Raw genomic sequence first — 24622 nt, 5'->3', positions numbered from 1 at the left:
TGTTAATTGATGAGATTGGCTTGTATTTGAGAGTGCTTGGTTCTTCAACAAGAACTAGAGTGCAATTTATGAGAAGTTTTGTAACTCTAATTTTGTCCTCTAGTATCTGCCGACGATTGGCATTTTCTGACTTTGAAAGTCAAGTTGCTAGAATCTGCTGCCGGCCCCTCCTTTAGTTGGAAGCCTCTACTTGGGGTTGAGCATAACTGAGCCATACTTACTATGATTTTTTTCACTTTCATTTTTTTGGTTTGTTCTTTTCATCTTATATAGAGTTTAGGGTTTGTTTACAAATATATCACAATCATTGGAATACAAAATATATTTATAAACATATATTAATACTAATTCTTGATCATTGTAGTGGTAGTACTAATATTTTAATTCCTAATGTCATGTCTCAATATCACAAATAATACGATTTTATTATCTTAAGGTAAAATTTAAAGTAATATGAATATTTTTTTTGTTCATGTAAATATTCTTTAAAGTAATATCTTGAATTCAATTAAATAATAAATTTTAAAAAATTCAACTGGTATAATAGAAATATAAAACGATCATTACACTTTTATAATTCTAGTTGACTCAATCAACTTCCTTAAGGACAAACACTATAATTCAACTTTGTAGAAGTATAAAACGATAATTACACTTTCATAATTCTAGTCGACTTAATCAACTTTCTTAAGGACAAACACTATAATTCAACTTAAGTAGGAAAATTCAAAGAAAGTAATTATCAGACGTGAACATTCATGCTATTAATTTTAATCATTTTGATCAAAAGTTTAACTCTATGAAGAGAGTCATGTGATGCTCTCTCATCTCCTTTTTTCTTTTTTCCATTTTTGTTTTCTTTATTTTTAATAATTTTTTAGATTTTTGTATTGGTGTTATTGTAAAAAAATTGATATTGAATCAATTCGAATCGATTTTTTCTATAAAAATTGGGGATGGATCAAATGCGTGCTTATGACGCTTTACCTTAAACCATTATATATAAAATATATTTTATTACTTATTTAATTTTATATATATATATATATTCATCATTGTTTTTAAAACTTGATATTAAGTGGGCTTCACACATAAAAAATAAAATAAAAATATTATTTTTTATAAAATATATTTTATGAAAATAAGAGGTCAATTTATGTCAAGTCCAAAACCTGAAGATTTAGGATGTAACAACACTGCATGGTTATAAGATGGGTATATTTTCAGATTACCCAATATATACAAATTCAATATTTATAAATTTTCTCAAAACATAATCCATACAAAATAAATTCCATAATCATTCCAAAGCAAAATTTTATATTCCAACAAATGATGGATATATAAATATATTATTATGAAATCATATTCGAAAATCAAAATAATATCAAATTATACTCTAAACTCATAACAAAAAAATCATATACATTTTGTATGCTCAACCTAATTTACAAAACAAATGGACAAAAAATATATATTGTATATTTTAACTCTAAATATATTAAGGCTGAATTTTAGGGATATAAAAACCGAAGGGATACTAAGTCACTTATCTAATACGCTAAACTAAAATATAAGCAGTAAATAACTCAATTCTCTCAATATCCTAATAATTCAAGAAATATTCAAAAATAAGAATTTAACCCAAAAATATAAATTTAATGAGGCAAACCTTTTGTTGGTCATTCTAAGCAAATTAAGTTGTGTGACCATCTTTTTGACAATTCAAAACTATTGGAAAATATTTTCTTTAAGCATAAAAAACAACTTTTCTTTTAATATAGCAAAATGCCTAGAATTGATTATAAATATGAAATTAAAGATTAAAACATAAAAAATCAGTAGCAATATAAATTTTTAACATTTAATAGTAATATTTTTTTGTAAATTTGAATATAATTTAATAGTCCCCTAATAATACTAATAACATGAAATTAACAAAGTAAAAATATATTAAAATAAGTAAAAATTCATTAAAAATAATATAACTAAAATTCAAGTAATTTATAACTAAATATATCAAATATTTGCTAGAAATATTTTTAAAATAATTAAAAATGATAATTTTTTAATTTGAAATTTTCACATTTTATGATCATTTGGCTTAAATTTAGCTACAAAAACTTGAACATCCTACAATTCCTAATGACAAAAAAAAAGCACGAATTTAAAGTATGGATGTAATACTATAACCTAGAACTTTGTTTTGGCAAAATAATTTCTAGAAGCCTAAGTTTCGAAGATCAAAACTTAACAAATTATCACAAACAGTTCAGATTTTCTGGGTTTCAAATTCATAAAGCCAACTTTAGAGCTTCGATTCTGTTAGCCTATAAATCATCTGAACAAACCAATTATATCACTAGAAGTTTCACATTTTTTATTATAAAAAACACCTAAAGTTCGACCAAATCAACCGCCAAAGTAAGGAGTTCCAATGGTTCAAAATTAGATATAAGTAATTATCATAAATTAAAAAATCAAAAACTTGAAATACTAAATTCTCCTAAATTACTTAATTAAATGAAATGCCATACATACCATTAGAAAGGTCTTGAAGAGACCTTTCCATTGGTACCCACAATTTCACTGGATTGTCATTGAAAAGTCATTGAATATTTTTTTTAAAGTTGAAAAGATATAAAAATATAGGTTAGGGTTTGTAGAAAATTGTATAAAACATGAAAATCCTAAGAGTTTTAAGTAAAATATTACCTTAATCACTAATTTGCCCTTCCTCTTCCTCTCTTCTTTTTCTCAAGGGCTCATTCAAGTTTTTGTCTTTTTTTTTTGTCAAAGAAAACTATTGACAAAAATTGTTGATAATTTTTTTTTATTTTCTTCTCCTTTATTCAACGTAAACAAAGAAAAAAGAGCTAGACACTTTGAAATGCTTGATCGATAGCTCCATCAACCCGAATCAATTTGTTAATTGATGAGATTGGCTTGTATTTGAGAGTGCTTGGTTCTTCAACAAGAACTAGAGTGCAATTTATGAGAAGTTTTGTAACTCTAATTTTGTCCTCTAGTATCTGCCGACGATTGGTTAAAATTTTCTGACTTTGAAAGTCAAGTTGCTAGAATCTGCTGCCGGCCCCTCCTTTAGTTGGAAGCCTCTACTTGGGGTTGAGCATAACTGAGCCATACTTACTATGATTTTTTTCACTTTCATTTTTTTGGTTTGTTCTTTTCATCTTATATAGAGTTTAGGGTTTGTTTACAAATATATCACAATCATTGGAATACAAAATATATTTATAAACATATATTAATACTAATTCTTGATCATTGTAGTGGTAGTACTAATATTTTAATTCCTAATGTCATGTCTCAATATCACAAATAATACGATTTTATTATCTTAAGGTAAAATTTAAAGTAATATGAATATTTTTTTTGTTCATGTAAATATTCTTTAAAGTAATATCTTGAATTCAATTAAATAATAAATTTTAAAAAATTCAACTGGTATAATAGAAATATAAAATGATCATTACACTTTTATAATTCTAGTTGACTCAATCAACTTCCTTAAGGACAAACACTATAATTCAACTTTGTAGAAGTATAAAACGATAATTACACTTTCATAACTCTAGTCGACTTAATCAACTTTCTTAAGGACAAACACTATAATTCAACTTAAGTAGGAAAATTCAAAGAAAGTAATTATCAGACGTGAACATTCGTGCTATTAATTTTAATCATTTTGATCAAAAGTTTAACTCTATGAAGAGAGTCATGTGACGCTCTCTCATCTCCTTTTTTCTTTTTTCCATTTTTGTTTTCTTTATTTTTAATAATTTTTTAGATTTTTGTATTGGTGTTATTGTAAAAAAATTGATATTGAATCAATTCGAATCGATATTTTTTATAAAAATTGGGGATGGATCAAATGCGTGCTTATGACGCTTTACCTTAAACCATTATATATAAAATATATTTTATTATTTATTTAATTATATTTATGTATTCATCATTGTTTTTAAAACTTGATATTAAGTGGGCTTCACACATAAAAAATAAAATAAAAATATTATTTTTTATAAAATATATTTTATGAAAATAAGAGGTCAATTTATGTCAAGTCCAAAACCCGAAGATTTAGGATGTAACAACACTGCATGGTTATAAGACGGGTATATTTTCAGATTACCCAACATATACAAATTCAATATTTATAAATTTTCTCAAAACATAATCCATACAAAATAAATTCCATAATCATTCCAAAGCAAAATTTTATATTCCAACAAATGATGGATATATAAATATATTATTATGAAATCATATTCAAAAATCATATATCAAATTATATTCTAAACTCATAACAAAGAAATCATATACATTTTGTATGCTCAACCTAATTTACAAAACAAATGGACAAAAAATATATATTGTATATTTCAACTCTAAATATATTAAGGCTGATTTTTAGGGATATAAAAACCGAATGGATACTAAGTCACTTATCTCATACGCTAAACTAAAATATAAGCAGTAAATCACTAATTCTCTTAATATCCTAATAATTCAAGAAATATTCAAAAATAAGAATTTAACCCAAAAATATAAATTTAATAAGGCAAACCTTTTGTTGGTCATTCTAAGCAAATTACGTTGTGTGACCATCTTTTTGATAATTCAAAACTATTGGAAAATATTTTCTTTTAGCATATAAAACAACTTTTCTTTTAATATAGCAAAATGCCTAGAATTGATTATAAATATGAAATTAAAGATTAAAACATAAAAAATCAGCAGCAATATAAATTTTTACAAATAATTAATATTTAACATTTAATAGTAATAATTTTTTGTAAATTTGAATATAATTTAATAACCCCTTAATAATACTAATAACATGAAATTAACAAAGTAAAAATATATTAAAATAAGTAAAAATTCATTAAAAATAATATAACTAAAATTCAAGTAATTTATAACTAAATATATCAAATATTTGCTAGAAATATTTTTAAAATAATTAAAAATGATAATTTTTTAATTTGAAATTTTCACATTCTATGATCATTTGGCTTAAATTTAGCTACAAAAACTTGAACATCCTACAATTCCTAATGACAAAAGAAAGCACGAATTTAAAGTATGGATGTAATACTATAACCTAGAACTTTGTTTTGGCAAAATAATTTCTAGAAGCCTAAGTTTCGAAGACCAAAACTTAACAAATTATCACAAACAGTTCAGATTTTTTTGGGTTTCAGATTCATAAAGCCTACTTTGGGGCTTCGATTCTATTAGCCTATAAATCATCTGAACAAATCAATTATATCACTAGAAGTTTCACATTTTTTATTATAAAAAACACCTAAAGCTCGACCAAATCAACCGCCAAAGTAAGGAGTTCCAATGGTTCAAAATTAGATATAAGTAATTATCATAAATTAAAAAATCAAAAACTTGAAATACTAAATTCTCCTAAATTACTTAATTAAATGAAATGCCATACATACCATTAGAAAGGTCTTGAAGAGACCTTTCCATTGGTACCCACAATTTCACCGGATTGTCATTGAAAAGTCATTGAATATTTTTTTTAAAGTTGAAAAGATATAAAAATATAAGTTAGGGTTTGTAGAAAATTGCATAAAACATGAAAATCCTAAGAGTTTTAAGTAAAATATTACCTTAATCATTAATTTGCCCTTCCTCTTCCTCTCTTCTTTTTCTCAAGGGCTTATTCAAGTTTTTGTCTTTTTTTTTTTTTTTTTGTCAAAGAAAACTATTGACAAAAGTTGTTGATAATTTTTTTTTATTTTCTTCTCCTTTATTCAACGTAAACAAAGAAAAAAGAGCTGGACACTTTGAAATGCTTGATCGATAGCTCCATCAACCCGAATCAATTTGTTAATTGATGAGATTGGCTTGTATTTGAGAGTGCTTGGTTCTTCAACAAGAACTAGAGTGCAATTTATGAGAAGTTTTGTAACTCTAATTTTGTCCTCTAGTATCTGCCGACGATTGGTTAAAATTTTCTGACTTTGAAAGTCAAGTTGCTAGAATCTGCTGCCGGCCCCTCCTTTAGTTGGAAGCCTCTACTTGGGGTTGAGCATAACTGAGCCATACTTACTATGATTTTTTTCACTTTCATTTTTTTGGTTTGTTCTTTTCATCTTATATAGAGTTTAGGGTTTATTTACAAATATATCACAATCATTGGAATACAAAATATATTTATAAACATATATTAATACTAATTCTTGATCATTGTAGTGGTAGTACTAATATTTTAATTCCTAATGTCATGTCTCAATATCACAAATAATACGATTTTATTATCTTAAGGTAAAATTTAAAGTAATATGAATTTTTTTTTGTTCATGTAAATATTCTTTAAAGTAATATCTTGAATTCAATTAAATAATAAATTTTAAAAAATTCAACTGGTATAATAGAAATATAAAACGATCATTACACTTTTATAATTCTAGTTGACTCAATCAACTTCCTTAAGGACAAACACTATAATTCAACTTTGTAGAAGTATAAAACGATAATTACACTTTCATAATTCTAGTCGACTTAATCAACTTTCTTAAGGACAAACACTATAATTCGACTTAAGTAGGAAAATTCAAAGAAAGTAATTATCAGACGTGAACATTCGTGCTATTAATTTTAATCATTTTGATCAAAAGTTTAACTCTCTGAAGAGTGTCATGTGACGCTCTCTCATCTCCTTTTTTCTTTTTTGCATTTTTGTTTTCTTTATTTTTAATAATTTTTTAGATTTTTGTATTGGTGTTATTGTAAAAAAATTGATATTGAATCAATTCGAATCGATTTTATTTATAAAAATTGAGGATGGATCAAATGCGTGCTTATGACGCTTTACCTTAAACCATTATATATAAAATATATTTTATTATTTATTTAATTATATATATATATGTATTCATCATTGTTTTTAAAACTTGATATTAGGTGGGCTTCACACATAAAAAATAAAATAAAAATATTATTTTTTATAAAATATATTTTATGAAAATAAGAGGTCAATTTATGTCAAGTCCAAAACCCGAAGATTTAGGATGTAACAACACTGCATACTTATAAGACGAATATATTTTCAGATTACCCAACATATACAAATTCAATATTTATAAATTTTCTCAAAACATAATCCATACAAAATAAATTCCATAATCATTCCAAAGCAAAATTTTATATTCCAACAAATGATGGATATATAAATATATTATTATGAAATCATATTCGAAAATCAAAATAATGTCAAATTATACTCTAAACTCATAACAAAGAAATCATATACATTTTGTATGCTCAACCTAATTTACAAAACAAATGGACAAAAAATATATATTGTATATTTCAACTCTAAATATTTTAAGGCTAATTTTTAGGGATATAAAAACCGAATGGATACTAAGTCACTTATCTGATACGCTAAACTAAAACATAAGTAGTAAATCACTCAATTCTCTCAATATCCTAATAATTCAAGAAATATTCAAAAATCAGAATTTAACCCAAAAATATAAATTTAATGAGGCAAACCTTTTGTTGGTCATTCTAAGCAAATTAAGTTATGTGACCATCTTTTCGACAATTCAAAACTATTGGAAAATATTTTCTTTTAGCATATAAAACAACTTTTCTTTTAATATAGCAAAATGCCTAGAATTGATTATAAATATGAAATTAAAGATTAAAACATAAAAAATCAGCAACAATATAAATTTTTACAAATAATTAATTTTTAACATTTAATAGTAATAATTTTTTTGTAAATTTGAATATAATTTAATAACCCCTTAATAATACTAATAACATGAAATTAACAAAGTAAAAATATATTAAAATAAGTAAAAATTCATTAAAAATAATATAACTAAAATTCAAGTAATTTATAACTAAATATATCAAATATTTGCTAGAAATATTTTTAAAATAATTAAAAATGATAATTTTTTAATTTGAAAATTTCACATTCTATGATCATTTGGCTTAAATTTAGCTACAAAAACTTGAACATCCTACAGTTCCTAATGAAAAAAGAAAGCAGGAATTTAAAGTAGGGATGTAATACTATAACCTAGAACTTTGTTTTGGCAAAATAATTTCTAGAAGCCTAAGTTTCGAAGACCAAAACTTAACAAATTATCACAAACAGTTCAGATTTTCTGGGTTTCAGATTCATAAAGCCTACTTTGGGGCTTCGATTCTGTTAGCCTATAAATCATCTGAACAAACCAATTATATCACTAGAAGTTTCACATTTTTTATTATGAAAAACACCTAAAGTTCGACCAAATCAGCCGCCAAAGCAAGGAGTTCCAATGGTTCAAAATTAGATATAAGTAATTATCATAAATTAAAAAATCAAAAACTTGAAATACTAAATTCTCGTAAATTACTTAATTAAATGAAATGCCATACATACCATTAGAAAGGTCTTGAAGAGACCTTTCCATTGGTACCCACAATTTCACCGGATTGTCATCAAAAAGTCATTGAATATTTTTTTTAAAGTTGAAAAGATATAAAAATATAGGTTAGGGTTTGTAGAAAATTGCATAAAACATGAAAATCCTAAGAGTTTTAAGTAAAATATTACCTTAATCATTAATTTGCCCTTCCTCTTCCTCTCTTCTTTTTCTCAAGGGCTTATTCAAGTTTTTGTCTTTTTTTTTGTCAAAGAAAACTATTGACAAAAATTGTCGATAATTTTTTTTATTTTCTTCTCCTTTATTTATTTATTTATTTTACTAATGATACTTATGGGATGGGTCATTGATTATGTTATAATAACTTGGGCTTGGGTATTACAAGACCTTGGGTTAAAGCAGATAATACCTTGTAGTTTAAGTGTAGGCCTCCACAAATGGTATCAAAGCGATCACCAGTCAGATGGGAGTTAAGTACTTCACCGTGTGAGCCATCTCTAAAATTATATGGGAGCTAAGTGCTACACGATTGGATCCACTTCTAGAATACCAACATTTGGTGTGATCTTGTGATCTTTGTATGTTTTTTGTTGGGCTTGACAAAGATGTCAAACTTTAACGGGAAGAGTTTATAACATCTCAATCCCACATCGCAATGCTTTGAGAATCTGCTGTGCTATATATGTAAAAGCTTAAATCCAAAATCTATGAGACGCCTTTTGTGAGGCAAAATCGTAAAATCTTTGGCTTAAAGTGAACAATACCTTACAGGTTGGATGTGAGTCTTCACAATATCGTAGTAGAACTTCAGCTTATCTTGATTTGAGATTGGAACGTCACAATAATTAAAAGTTAATGACATGAATGATTCAAAATTATAATGAAATATTTAATGTGTAATTTAAATTTTAAAATTTTTTATTTTAATATAAGAATTATGAGTCTATTAATTACAATGTACTCACTCCTAACATAGTTTATTTTAAATGATAAAATGTGATGATCAAATAACTCTTTTAAGTGTTATATTAGTTAACAGATTCATAATTTAAATATTATATTAAAAAATTTTAAAATTCAGACATTATATTAAACATTTCATTAAAATTTAAGAGTCATTCATAAAATTAACCTATTAAATAATGAAAATATGCAATGAAGTTAAACATCTATACGAAAAACGTTAATTACTTCTTAGATTCAAATATTAATTCTTTCTTTTATTTTTATGTTATTTGTAATTTTCTTTCATCTATCTTTAAGCTATCACCTCCTATAAAAAAAAATTGGATATAAGATAACTAGAAAGGAAATATTGAGTACAAAATTTTTTTATAAATAAATTAAACCAAGAAAATCATATACATATATATATTTATTATATTACAGTTTTATGGATCTTTAGCTTATAAATTCAAACACAAATAAAGGCCCAAAAACTCAAGCCCAAATAAATTGATGAAACCCATATAAAGAGTTATCTTATTGCCTTTCATTTTAGCCTTCCTTCGACAGTCTTCAGACTTCCAACTTCCATTGCTATACATTTTTTTTTTTTTTTAAATTAAATCTTTGACGTGTCCGTACAAGATCTTGAAAAAAACAAAAGAATGCAACGTTTCCCAACTCGTTCACTCAACTCGGCGACCACTCAGTCGACTCAGTTCCTCAAATTTATAAAATTCTTTTTCGTAATTTAGATTCAATTTTTTGAGTAATGTTGTTGTTTTGTTAACGAAAATGTGTAAGATGTTGCAAATTTTATCCGATTCAGTGATACTCATACCGGGCATTTTTTCTGTTCTAATTGCTTAGGGAAAATGTGATTCGATTGGAGGAGAAGGAGAAGAGGGAGAAGGAGTTGTTGAACCAAATAATCGAGGAAGCTGATCGATACAAAGTTGAGTTTTATAGAAAGAGGGAGGTCACCTGTGAAAACAACAAAGCCAATAACAGAGAAAGGGCGAAGGTAATGGTGGTATGAAGAATTAAACATTGATGCAGTGGTGATATTCAGAACAAGGAAACAGTTATGGTTCTATCTCAACATGCACATAGACAATGTTGAATTTATAGTATTAATATTTGTGAGCCAAGTAGCACCGTAGTTATTATTAAATTTGTTCACCCAGGTGTCGTTGGTGTCACTTTATCTAACTAGCTTATCAAGGGAGAATGTTACTTGGCTTATTTTTTCAACTAAATGGATTGATTGGATTGTTTTATTTTTTTCTAAAAAGTAAAAAATAAAAAATAAAAGAAAATTTATATTAACCAGCCACAAAAGGTGTAGCAGAACAACTTATTTGCATTATTCTGAATTCTGCTTTGATGATAATCCACAACAAAAGAAAATTCATACAGATTACATACACCAATAATTGGTGGACAAACTTACTCTTTATTTTTCTCTTCTCCAACTTGAGTGCTTGTTGGGAATGTTTTACTTCTGCAAATACCAGATACAATGTGAAATAAAGGACCGGCAGTATTTTGCCTCACTTAAGCCTCTCAAGTTCATTGATATGGATCCTCAGATACCTGAACCATATGAAAACAAAGAAATCTCTAAATTGAACCATCATATTTACTTCGACAGAATGTAGCCAAAAAACAATTTACTTGCTCATACCATCTGAACACAGTATTTATTTGAAAATTAGTGGAAATGTGACTTAAGTCATTCAATGGTTTGCGTTTTTTTTTTTTTTTTAAGAATAATGAAAATTATTTACCTGCCGATTGAGCAGCATATAAGGTTTGGCCCTCACGATGTAATCGAGTTGGAAGAAGCTTGTCTCTAATAGAACACAGTTTGGTAACAACATCACTCATGTCCATCCGTTCACTTGAAGATTCAGCAAAACAAATAACTCCTATTTCAAATATTGAATTCGAGAATTGAAGATGTCTGTCATTTCCTTCTTTGACTCTCTCTTGAAGAAGAATGGGATATATAATCTCAATCACTCATTCAGGCAAAGCTGCCACAACAAAGTTGTGAAGGTTGAAACCTTCTTTGAACATTTTATTAGTTGGCCTTTTCCCTGTAAACATCTCAAGCACGAGGATGCCATAACTATAAACATCACCTTTGGTTGACAATTCACTTCCCATCCCATATTCTGCAATAAATTCATCACAAATTATATAAATTATAGCAATAATTGCAGAAGAGATACCTGGAAAAATATATAGCCTCTGACATCCAAGCTTTGAACATGTAAAATTACATTCTAATTTGAAGTAATGTAGTCATTTTTTGTTAACCAAAAACTACTTCCACATTATGTGTTTTGCTTTTGAACTATGTTGTGCTAAGAGAAAAGTACTAAAATGGAAGAAATGAATAAAATGTACTTACCTGGTGGAGCATAACCAATAGTTTTAATCCGAGGGAGCTTGACTGAGTAGTATAATTGTTAAACCTGTCAGCAGAAAGGATTTTTGCTAAGCCAAAGTCACTTATATGGCCAACCATTTCCTCATCAATTAGAATATTGCTTGGCTTGAGGTCACAATGAATAATTGGTGTATCGCAATGATGGCGCAGAGACTCCAGTGCATGACCAACATCTGCTGCCACATTTACTCTCTGGAAGAAATTCAGGTTTCTCATCGTCTCCTGTTCATTCATGTCGATAGATGGATGCAGCCAGTCCTCCAAGCTTCCGTTTACCATGAACTCATAAACCAATGCTTTAAAATCATTGCCTTGATAATCAACACCTGAAATTGCTGTTAATACCTTGACAAGATTCCGATGTCTAATGTTCCTCAAGGCCTCACATTCAACTAAGAAACTCCTGAAAGCTCCATGAGTAAGAAGATTAAGCACCTTAATGGCAATAACTACTCCACTCTCTTCAAGAATTCCTTTGTATACAGAACCGAAGCTACCCGAACCAACCAAATTTTGCAAGGAGAATCTAGTAGCAGCCCTTAGGATGCTTTGGTATGATAACTGTAAAAGTGAATTTTCTGCACAAGTTGCTGTTGGCTGCTCTTTCTTCTTTCTAAACCGCAAAATGAGGAGAAATGAGAATACCAAAGTCACTCCTAAAATCACAAAACCAATTGCAATTTTTAATTTAAGAGAAGTGTTTGATCTTTTGATGGATGTTTTTGTGTTACATTTGGACAAGTGTAACTCAGGGATGCCTCCACAAAGCTTATTGTTTCCCTCAACGAATGCAGCGGTTGCATTCTTAAAGACTCCTTCAATTGGTATCATACCCTCAAAATCATTGAAAGATAGATTTAAATACTGTAATGACCCAAAGCTTGCAAGAAATTTTGGCACCTCACCGGAAAGATTATTGTTAGATAAGTCTAATTCCATAAGACCTCTCAATGAACCCAAAGACAATGCAATGGGCCCTTCAAACAAATTGCCATCTAAGAACAGCTTCTCCAGTCTCATACAGCTACCAAGATTGTTTGGAAGCAAATCAAATAACTTGTTTTGGGAAACATACAATTCACCTAGATTTTTCGGATTTTCGACTGCAATCAGAAGCACTCCAGTCAAATAGTTGGATGATAAGTCTACATAAATGGACAATGATGAGAGTCCAATTACTTCAGGCGGTATTGATCAAGTAAGATTATTATAAGAAAGATCCAATACCGCCAAATTTTTGCACTTGCCTAGACTTGAAGGAATGTTGTCCCAAAGATTGTTACTATTTAGAGTAAGGTGGATTAACATTGTCAAATTTCCAATAGAAGAGGGAATAAAGAGAAAGTAATTTTTACTAGCATAAAATATCTTTAGCTTCTGAAGCCTCTCAATACAGGGGGAATGGAACCTGATAGCTGATTTCCTGATGCTGCTAGCACCTCCAAATTGATGAGATTTCCAATCGCATCAGGTATTCTTCCCCATATTTTGTTATTTTGTAATACTAAAGACCAAATAGTGATGGACAAATTACCAATGCACTTCGGCCATTCCCCTCCAAAACTATTGTCGCCTATGTCTAGATAACTTAGTTTGTTGGTATTGGTTAAAGAACACAGATAGTTTAAGTCACCTGCTCCCCCATTTCCAAAATGGTTAATTTCTAAGAAAAAATATAATAGTTTTTCAGCTTTTCAAATGAAGGCAAGTTTCCTGTAAGTCTGTTTTTTGCAACTTGAACTATGCTGAGATTTGTGGCATTGGATTTTGAAACCGGCAATTGTCCAGTGAAATGGTTTTGCGCAACAGAAAAGAATTCAATATATGGCATAGTGATTCCTAAATCAGAAGGAAGAGTACCTTGAATTTTGTTTGCGCCAATATCAAAACCTTTAATCTTAGACAGATTGAAAATTGAGGCAGGAACAATACCAAAATTTAATTTACCACCACAGAGAAAGATGCAAGATTTATCAGTTGGCCGAGAGCTTTAGGTATCGCCCCACTCAGACCATTTTTAGCCAAAAAAAGTTTCTTCAGGGACGATAAGTTCCCCGGTGAAGGTGGGATACTCCCTGTTAAACTGTTGGTGGCTAAACTTAAGACTTCCAGGTTTGACAAGAGACCAAGGAAACCAGGTATTTCTCCAGTTAGCTGGTTGCGTTTCATAAAAACAATTGTAAGCTTAGAACAACCAGATAAATTGGAAGGAATTTCACCACTGATGGAGTTATTGGCCATTTGTAATCTTTCCAATCTTCTTAAACGTCCAATTTCTTCAGGAATTTCGTTGTTGAAGCTATTGCCTCCAAGATTCAACACCCTGAGAAAGCTCAAATTTCCAATGTACGGTGATATGGGCCCTGTAAGTTTTAGGAGTTACAGTTCCAGCTTGATTACTCTCTGGTGTCTGCGACTGCACGTAATACCATACCACTTGCAGAAGTGAATGGAACTATTCCAGGATTGCATAACCCTCAGCTGATCACCAGTTATCAGGATTGCTATACTGAATACTTTTCCTCACTTTTATTATGGATTCATCTTTTTGGTTTTTTCTTTTCTTTTGTTTTTTCATTTTAATAGTGTTTGGAATATGAATACTTACAAATATAAAACAATCATTGAAATACAAAATATTATTGATAAATATATATATATATAAACTAATTTTTTATCATTTTAGTGGTAGTTCTAATTGTAAACACTCCATTGAGTCCGGTGTCAATTTATATTTTAATATTAGATTTTGAATTTTTTTATTTATTTTTGGTATTGTATTTAGTTTACAGTTATTTATTATTTTTAAAAAAAGAATTATTTTGTTAAAACTTGAAGAGGATTTAATTCTAATTAATTATTGAATTAAAAGTGTTTTAATTGAAAAAGGACTATAAAAGAGAATTGGTTTGAGAGGTGGATTTGGATTAAAAATTTAAGGTTGAAGTTAATTAGGAAATTCAAACTAAGAAAACTTTTTTTCCTATTACAATTAGGATTAGAAAAAGAGTAAAAAAAAGTTGAAAAATTAAGAGTTTTTTTTATAATTTTTTCTTGTACTTTGGGTTTAAATAATTAGGATTTTCTTTTGGAAGTTCTTTGTTGGAAAAATAAGTTGAGAAGAAACACAAAAGGGAGGTATTCAACCAAAAGTTTTGGCAGCAAAACTTTTAAAAGTTTTAGGTATATAATTTTAAGTTTTTATTTGATTTTTGTTTAAATTAGAAAAAAAAAAAAAAAAGCAATCACCATAGGTGAGGGGCGCTAGCGAAGCTATAAGCTATTTTGTAGAGAAACAAGAAAGAAGATAAGGGGGTGAAGAAATAAGAAAAATAAAAGGGGACTGATCCAGTTTGGAGATCCAATCCAATAAGAAACCCAAATCATAGCTGATTCCAATAACCAATAAATTGAAGTGGGCAAGCACAATTAGAAAGACCCACTTACTTTGGAATCAATTGCAGCCCAACTTTTTATACTTACTTTTTACTTCTTTTTTTTTTAAGTTCTAGTTATATTAGTATTTTATCATAATTGTCTATTTATTTATTTGTTTATTTGTTTATTTTATTTATTTGATTATTTATGTATTTATTTATTTGTAAATATTTTTTAAAAAATGAAAAAAGAGGAAAAAATATTTTTAAATAAAATAAAAATAACCTTACCAACATATTGGAGGGTTCAAATTTATTTAAAATAAATGTTTTTGAATGCAAACTTTTGAATTCTTAGATGTCAATATCTAAGATTTTTGAATGTGAACCTTTGAATCTTGGATTTGAATTTTCTAAGATTTTTTTAATGTTTGTTCACCGAAAACTTTCATGAATGGTTAAGAGTAACTGTAAGTAATGTCATACTTCTCATTATGAGAAATCTACATATAATGTTTACGATATAACTAACATTAATAACATATATATTTATTCCACTTTTATAGGTTTAAAGTGGAAGGCTTGTTAGTGAAGAGGTGAAATGTCTTTCACAAGGTCCGAACAAAATTGTGAAATGATACAAAGGTTTCATCATCAATGGATTTTGATTTTACATTAAATCCCGTGAGAGATTTAGAAGTACACAAAATTCATGAGTTGTTGTTACTTCATCAACTACTAGCTATGCTAGTGCTAAGGACACAGACCCTTTAGAGGAAAATATTGACTATTATGGCATGATTAATGACATCATTGAGTTGAATTATTATGACAAGTGGAAAGTTGTCTTATTTTGATGTGATTGGGTTGATATGAATAGTGTGAAAGGTATTAAGAAAGATCAGTATGGATTTACACTTGTGAATTTTTTTTCGATTAATTCACATTGGACAACAACCCATCGATGAACCTTATGTTTTTTCATCTCAAGTCAAACAAGTTTTTTTTTTTAAGATCCCAAAGAATTGGGTTGGTTTGTTGTTCTTCGAAACACACCTAGAGACTTATTTGATATGGGGTTAGATACAAAAGATGATGTTGAACATGGAACTGAATGTTATCCCGTTGCTAAACAAAACTTGGATAAAAATTTCTCCGATACCTAAGCTCAGTGGGTTAGCAAAAATGTTAATGAAGACATTTATGAACCATGATGGATCATCTATATTTTGTAATTCGAGTGTTTAAGACATAATGTAGTAAATGATTATATGTTATTAATGTCGCATTCGTTATTGTATATTTATTGTATTGTAAATCATACATTATCTTTTGATTTAATTAAATCAATATGTTCTTTATATATCATAGGTTATGATTTCTTAACTTCTAAATGTCTTTATATATGTTCTAAACTAATATCTTTTATATATTCACTTTTATGAGGTAGGTAAGTTATAATACAGAGGAGTAGATTGAAAGGAATACAAATCAGAGATATTAGTTTAGAACCTTCTGCGACATCTGTTGATATTGGCTATGGACTGAATCCTTTGAAGGGGAATGACCGTATTGTCGAATCTAATTCAGTCACTCTAACCTTTTAACTGATATTAGATCTGGCAATATGGAAGGTTCAGGTTTAGATAGTATCCCATCAATTGATTATGCTTTAAATTTGAATGCAAGGTATAATATACCTTATATTTAGAATTCGATTATAATGATAAAAGTATTACCATTTTACAAATTTATTTTTTATTTTTTACAGTTGATAACAATGGTCAATGGAGGACCAGAGGTCGGACAACTTTGAAAGAATTGTTTGCACTACCTCCGAACGAGCGTATTGTAGTGTTTGCAAACTTTGATAGGCAACCAACTAGTGAAGAGGCTCAACTGTTGGCTGGATTTCTAGGCATGCTTGCTCGTAATAGAATGAAATTGCCTATTCATTATGAAATATGGCATAAAGTTCCAGCAAAAGTTAAGACCGATGCTTTAAACTTTATTGAGGTATTAGTATAATTAATTACATATAAAAAAATTAATTATTTTAAATTTGGTTTATTGATTAAAACTTTTTTTTTTGTATTATTACAGTCGAGATTTGTACTTGAAATACCAACTTCATTTGTGCTTAAGTCATTGGAAAAGAAATGGAAAGATTATAAGCATAATTTGAAGAATAAGTATTTCAATCAAAATACTACTGTAGAGGCGACGATGGAAAATCTACCCCATAATGTGATTAGGTGGCAATATGAACAATTAGTTAGATTTTGATTCTCAAGAAAATGAGAGGTACTAATTTATAACTTTGTATAATATAATGAAATAATGAAAGTGTTTTATGCTTTAAGTTGGTAATATTTGTATTTCTACTATACATACAATTATTTTGTATGACAGGAAAAAAAAACATATTAGGATTGGTAATAGAAAGCAATAGAAATATAGCCACACAAGTGGATCAAACGTAAGAAAGCAAAAAAAAAGAGTAAGTTTATGATTTTAAACTTATTCCAATGAATGAACTTTTTGTGCCGTTAAAAGGTAAATATGCAAATTAAAAGTTATTGTTCTGTTTTAATAGTTTTGATAGTTTAATACATTATATTAAACTTATCGAAAGTTTTAAAGTTAGTTGACACGGATGATATGTACGAAAAAGTTATTATTTACGTCTATTTTGGTAAAAATATAAATTTGTTATTATTGTTCTATTTAAACAGTTTGGATAGCTTCAATACTTGATATTACACTTGTCTAATTGATTGACCTTGGTTTCTATGGTTGATATGGGTGAAAAAGTTGTCGTTTATGTTTATTTGGGACTATTTTTGCCTTGAAAAGGCACAAATACAAATTAAACTTTTGGATGGCTTTCAACAATTTGAATGGCTTCAATCCATGATATTAAACTTGTCCAAATAATTGAATTTGGTTGCCATGATCGATATGTGTGAAAGGCTAAAATGTTTGTTTGCTTCTATTTAAGAATATTGTGTTGTTAAGAGGCCAAAATATAAATACATGATATTAAAATTATTTGAAATTTTTGAACTTGATTGACAGGCTTGATATGCATGAATAAGTTGCAGTTGATATGTATCCTATCAAATAACATATGTTTTTGTATATGAGATTGAGATGGGCAGTAAAATTGGACGTCTGAAACTTTTTTGTTTAACACGCATAAAAAAATATGGATCTTACATGAATATTGAAACACAAGAAATTATGGTAATTTGTAACATCTCTTTTAACAGAAAGTAAATATTTACTTTTTTTAACATATTATCAATTAATCATTAAACTTGATAGTTGTATATGACTAATTTATAGGAGAAAGCGAAAGAGAAAATGGTTGTTGAGATTGAAGTAGCATATGATGGTTCTCTCAACATGAAACAATTGAAAAATCAAATATTTATAGAAGTTGCTAGAAAAGAAAGGCATGGACGGGTCCGAGGCCTTGGATTGGGTCCAACACCATTTACCTACTATGGACGTAGCTTTTAGTAATTTACATTCTCAACAAGTCAATCTTCATAAGACATTTTGATATTGAGAAAGGAGTTGCAAACTATGCAACAATGTTTCCAGCAAATTGAAGCAAAAAGAGAACAAGAACATGCCAAAATAAAGGAAGAACATGCTAAAATGAAGTAAGAGCATGCAAAATTTCAACAGTTGTATGATTGATTCGATTATCTTATGAATTTTGTGCAACAACAATTTCCAGAAACTTATCTTGGTGGTCCACCAACTCAAGTATTATATTTAGTAAATATTTATATTTTTTAATATAAAAAAAGCTTACAATGAAGTGTTAAAAATTATATGCTATTATTCAGTAGGTTTTTAAGCACGCTAGTGACCAAGGTGAAAAAATTCCTTTATTAATTGGCAACTTTCAAAATTTATGCAATCATCAATTTCATACATTTTAATTTTTATTTTGTTAATGTATTAAAAAAATTTGAATGTTATTATACTAATTATTAAACTTTGTGTTAATTAAATGTATATTTGAATGTGAATTAAGTTTATATTAATTTCAGTTTCTGAATTTAAGATCGTTTATGAAAATAATAAATATTAATATAAATTTTTTATTTAAAAAAATACATTTTTTAATTTCGAGACGTTTGTGTTCAAGAATGTCGCTAAATGAATAATTTAGTGGCGTTTGTATCATAAAATGCCACTAAAAGTAGTAGTGCTCTTACTAAAAAATGCACTAAATTAACGGCATTTTTCTTATACAAATGCCATCAAAGTAATGACATTTTTTTTATAAAAGCAACACTAAATTAACGGTGTCTCAAAGATACAAATGTCACTAAAATAGCAACATTTTCTAGATACAAATGCCGTTAATATAACGGTGTTTTTCAAATACAAACGTCGCTAATATAATGGCGTTTTCTAGATTCAAACAACACTAATATAGCATCATTTTTCACATACAAATGCCGCTAATATAGTGATGTTTTATAAAAAACATCACTATTTTCTGTGACACGTGTATAACCGGCACTCTGACTAATGTTTTTCGCAAACGCCATAAATCTTTTAGTGGCATTTATAAACGCCACTAAAAACCCAAACCGTTATAGTGAACAGCTTATATCAGTCTTCAAAGTTTCGGCCAAGCCTAATTTTTTGGTTTTCTAGCTTGCTTTTTTTTTGTGTTTTTTGTATTTGGGTTGGTGGCACTGGGTTCCTTGTTCCCAATGGACTATTTGATTTTTCTTGGCTTTTTCTTATTTTTTTGACAAAATACTCTTTTTTTTTTTGTAGGGTTTCTCCGTCTAGATTTTCATCTTCCGAGTTTGGCACAAAGCTTTATTTATAGAGCTCTAGCCGCGGCCCAGTGCATAGGTAGGTGGCACAGGGCCTTGTAAGGGTGGGTGGTGCCATGTACAACACCCTAGGCACCAGCCCCTTGCCTCATTTGTTTCTTTTGCTTGGCCTTGGCCCTGTGCCTAGGTAGGTGGCACAAGGCCTAGCAAGCGTGGGTGGTGCCAAGTGTCGTGCATGACATAGGCACCCCCCAACCCCTTTGTTTATTTCTTTTCTTGTAATCTTCTATTTGTTTTTTTTTTTATTCTGTTTAATTAATTAAGATTAATATATTTTAATACTTAAAAAAAGATAAATAAAACTAAAAATGAAAACAGTGAGTTTAGGCTCAAAAATGAAATCGAGCTTCAGCCCATGAATCCAATAAATCCCGAAAATTTAAACCAAAATCCAGACAAATTTAGTGTCTACATAGGGTGAAAATTATGGACACCCCCATTGTATGTTGTTTATAACATAAATGAAAACATTGGTTAGTTGCCCTGTGATTTCTTTGTGAAAAAAGACAAGAAGAAAGTTTTGATTTCCAAACTCATTTGATTTGGTTGCATTTGCTTGGTTCATGGGTCAATCCCCTTGAATAAAAGCCATTCTCGAAAAATTAATAAAAACAGAAGCTTCATAAAATTCATTTGTCTGAATTTAAATGTAGCTAAATAACATACCACATAAATTTGGACATAAACTCATTCTCAATCCAAAAATGTTAAGCAATAAACACGAGAAAAAAAGTATGTTATTCATGAAACCTGAAACACTAGAGGTGAAATTCCATTCATAAAATGTAGAGACAAGATTAAGAACTTGAAGCTAAATCCAATATTCTTACATGAATTTCCCTTTGAGACAACTAAAGATATAGTTGCCAGACTTGACTGAAGCCATAGATACTCAAAGAAATTAAGGCAAGGTGTCTCTTTCAGACTACAAAATTTCAAAGGTAGGTGTTGAAGTGAGATATTTTTATTTACTTTCACATATAAGAATTTCTATAGACCACCAGCCAATAGAGAATAGCTTTTGTTTTTTTACTGTCAATCGTTAAATCATAAAAATTAAAAGTTCAATACTCGCGACTGTTGGCAAAATAAATAGTTATTGTCATGTTCAAGATCACTTTTCTTATGGCTATTATTATCAAGTTTCATGACAGGCAACTGTATACTAATTACCAACCAGATTTGACTGCAAAGACTAACTGAAGATGACACTGCATTAAAAGAGGTAGAAAAATTTTCCAAATGCCAAGAATTCAAATAGATTTTTTTAAGGATTTCTTAAGTGCCAAAATATCCAAATGCATGATTATATGCAGTGAAACTGCATTCACATTCATGCACCAATTAAAACTAGCTCCATTCAAAAGGATGATATAGCAAGTAATAAGTTGGAAATTTTCTTATCTTTTGGTGTTCAAGGCATAATTCACTCCAGATCCACATATTCAGTTTTCCCAAGTTTCAGATATTTCTGATTCTGCCCTGCCTTATCTAATGATGGAATATCCCCATATCCTAATCTAACGATGGAATATCATTCATCATAGATAAGACTACATATATATATATATATTGTTTTTTGGGTCAAATTGTAAGAGCATTTGATGTTGATAGTGGGAAAAATGGAAATGAAAGTTGAAAATACAAACCAATAAAATAGAAGGTGTCTGATTCTTCTTTATTCTGAAATCAATTCCCTGCACGTTTTGCACTTTAGTTGTTTAGCTTGGAATTGAATGCCTTTTTGTTTGTTGGACAAGTTATTGATTGGAAGCTAAATCTTTTAATCACATAACTTGTAGGCTACACTATAGTTTGTAGAGATTCTCAGAAGGAGAAAGAAAAAAGATTATTTGACTTCGAAAATTTCCTAAAAAACATTGGTTCCATTCAACTTGTGTCAACATCAACGTTGTAATGGTTGGTGGAGATTCTCATTAAAAAAATAAAAAACGAAAAAACAATGGTGATCAATGGACCCTATAATCTCTTTAAGTTATAGCTAGCAGTGACTTGCTTTGAATTCAAGCCACAAGGCCATAATCTCAATAACTAAACTCTAAATTGAGTCCACATTCATGCAAATTTGATGGTCTGAGTACATACATCAAATGAATGCGTTCTTGTATGCATTAATTAAAAGTTAATGAAATGCATAATTTTAAACTATAATAAAATATTTAATGTGTTATCTAAATTTTAAAATTTTTATTTTAATATATGAACTATGAATTTACATACAACCAGTATTTGTTAACCTTTTCCATGAAAGAACATAACTGACTCCCAAAAAACAGAGAATGGAATCCTCTTCTTTATAACCCTAAAAGAGAGCAAAGGGACTAATACAAGTTAGGACAACTTAAAACGGATACAGCCATGTATTCTTTAAGGCATTTCTCCAATGACTTAGCAATAGTATCTAAAAGACAGAAAATTAAATAACAATGCCCTATTTTCTAATTTTCACCACAAATAATTACACTTAAAACTAAGGCAGCTATCCTCCATAAAATAGGCTTAATGGTAAGCATATGTGATGTGTCCAGGGAACGTTGATAGCTCCATTTCCTAGAGTAATGAACTGCATAAACTCAGGTTATGACAGCAGCAACGTGAACAGAACTTTACTCCACTTCAATATCATGTTTTAAGTAAAAGAACTCCTGGAATATAAATGTCAGGCTTCTGAATTTGAAATTGTCTTTTGGTAAAAAAACAGTATTCTGTCATTTGAGCAAGTTGGCCACATTCTGTCACCCTAAACCAGCTACTGGAATCAACAACATATTCCGGACAAGGGAGCATATCACAGGTTCATTTCTGCTTCCGTTCTCCAAGCCATAGTGGATATCAGAAGAATCCACAGGCAATCTCATCTGATGTTTCTGAAAGCATGACTACATATTCTATATGGTGTTAAGCTCAATGGTCCTCTCGTGTAAGACTCTGACTCAACCAGCAACAGAGGAATTTGAAACTTGGCTGCTTTTGCAATTCTATGGATTACCTGGTGTAAATGCTGTGACCTATAAAAAAATGAATATAAGATAATTAGAGAGGAAAAATTGAGTCCAAAAAATTCAAACCCAAATAAAGGCCCAAACAAATTGATCAAACCCAAATAAAGAGTTATCCCTTTCCTTTTAGCCTTCCTTCAGACAGAGACGTCAGACTTCCAACTTCCATAGCTATTTTGTTTTTTTTTTTTTTTCTCATTAAAAATTAAATCTTTGACGTGTCCGTACAAGATCTTGAAGAAACAAAACAATGTCAATGTTCCCCGATTCGTTCACTGAACTCGACGACCACTTGGTCGACTCTTTCAACCCAGTTCCACTCCAGGGAGACGAAGACAGCGGCTACTTACGACCCGTCTCAGCAATTCGACTCTTTCGCGGCCTCCGAGTCGGACCATGCCACCATTTTGCCTCCGCTGGCGGAGATGGAGACCAAGGAAGGAGTTGCTCTCAGGGAATGGAGAAGACTTTTGAAATTTTTTGTTATAATTACGTTTTTTGATGTTCCTATTTTTGGTTACTGAGAATTTTTTGAGAAAATTAAAAAGTAGAAATTAAAGTTATTAGTTTGGCACTTGGCAATTTTAGAAATATGAAATAAAGAGATTTAGTGAAAAAGTTTTAATTTGTGGAAATTTTTTAAAAATATGTTTAGTAAAGTGATAGTGTCACGCCAAGTGCTTCAAGGGAAAGAGGATGGGTACTCCAATCTCACATCGGACATAAAAGGGAATCATTATGTTATAAAAACGTTGATGTTGTATATCCTGATAAATCGGTTTTGAGGGAAGAGAGTAATAGTCACGTGACAAGTGATATCAGAGAAGACCTTTCGACTCACATTAAGCTCTTTGAGGGGGTAGGTAGGGTGGCTAACCTCAATGACAAGAGCATCACGAGGTTGTATAGGAGAGAATGTCACGCCAAGCGCTCCAAAGAGAATAGATAAGGTACTCCAATCTCATATCGAACATGGAATGAGAGTCACTAGGCTATAAGAACGTAAATGCTGTGCACCTTGATAAGTCGGTTTTGAAGAGAGAGGATAATGATCACATAACAATAGTAGGTTACTATATTTTAAGTAGGGAAATATTCGAAATTTATGAGTTAATTTCGGTAATTAAAAAGAAATATTTTAGGGTTCTATTTTTCTTTACATTTCTTCATTTTGGTGCTAGATACCTTAACAAGCCAGTTTTAAGGGGAAAAGGTAGTGGCCACGTGACAATAGTAGGTTAGTAGGGAAATATTCGGAATTTATGAGTCAATTTCGGTAATTAAAAAGAAATATTTTAGGGTTTTATTTTTCTTTGCATTTCTTCATTTTCAGAGATTAAATTCGGAGAACATTTGGGAATTATAATTTCTATATTTTTTAAAAAATTGTTTCCTCAAATATATAAAATTCTTTTTCTTAATTTAGATTCAATTTTTTGGGTAATGTTTTTGTTTGTTAATGAAAATGTATAAAATGTTGCGAATTTTGTCGGATTCAGTGATTCTATATCAGGCATTT

The 24622-nt window shown here is 29.2% G+C and overlaps 1 pseudogene; it reads right to left on the bottom strand.

The window, feature by feature from the left end:
• Positions 1-10930: 10930 nt before the first annotated feature.
• Positions 10931-22962, bottom strand: LOC111297528 (putative receptor-like protein kinase At3g47110; annotated as a pseudogene).
• Positions 22963-24622: the final 1660 nt, after the last annotated feature.

The sequence above is a fragment of the Durio zibethinus genome, chromosome 12 (assembly GCF_047325235.1).
Source record: "Durio zibethinus cultivar Kanyao isolate XHJ-2024 chromosome 12, ASM4732523v1, whole genome shotgun sequence".
NCBI classification, from domain to species: domain Eukaryota; kingdom Viridiplantae; phylum Streptophyta; class Magnoliopsida; order Malvales; family Malvaceae; genus Durio; species Durio zibethinus.
Note: the sequence above shows the minus strand (reverse complement) of the source record. Positions and strands in the feature narration are given on the sequence as shown.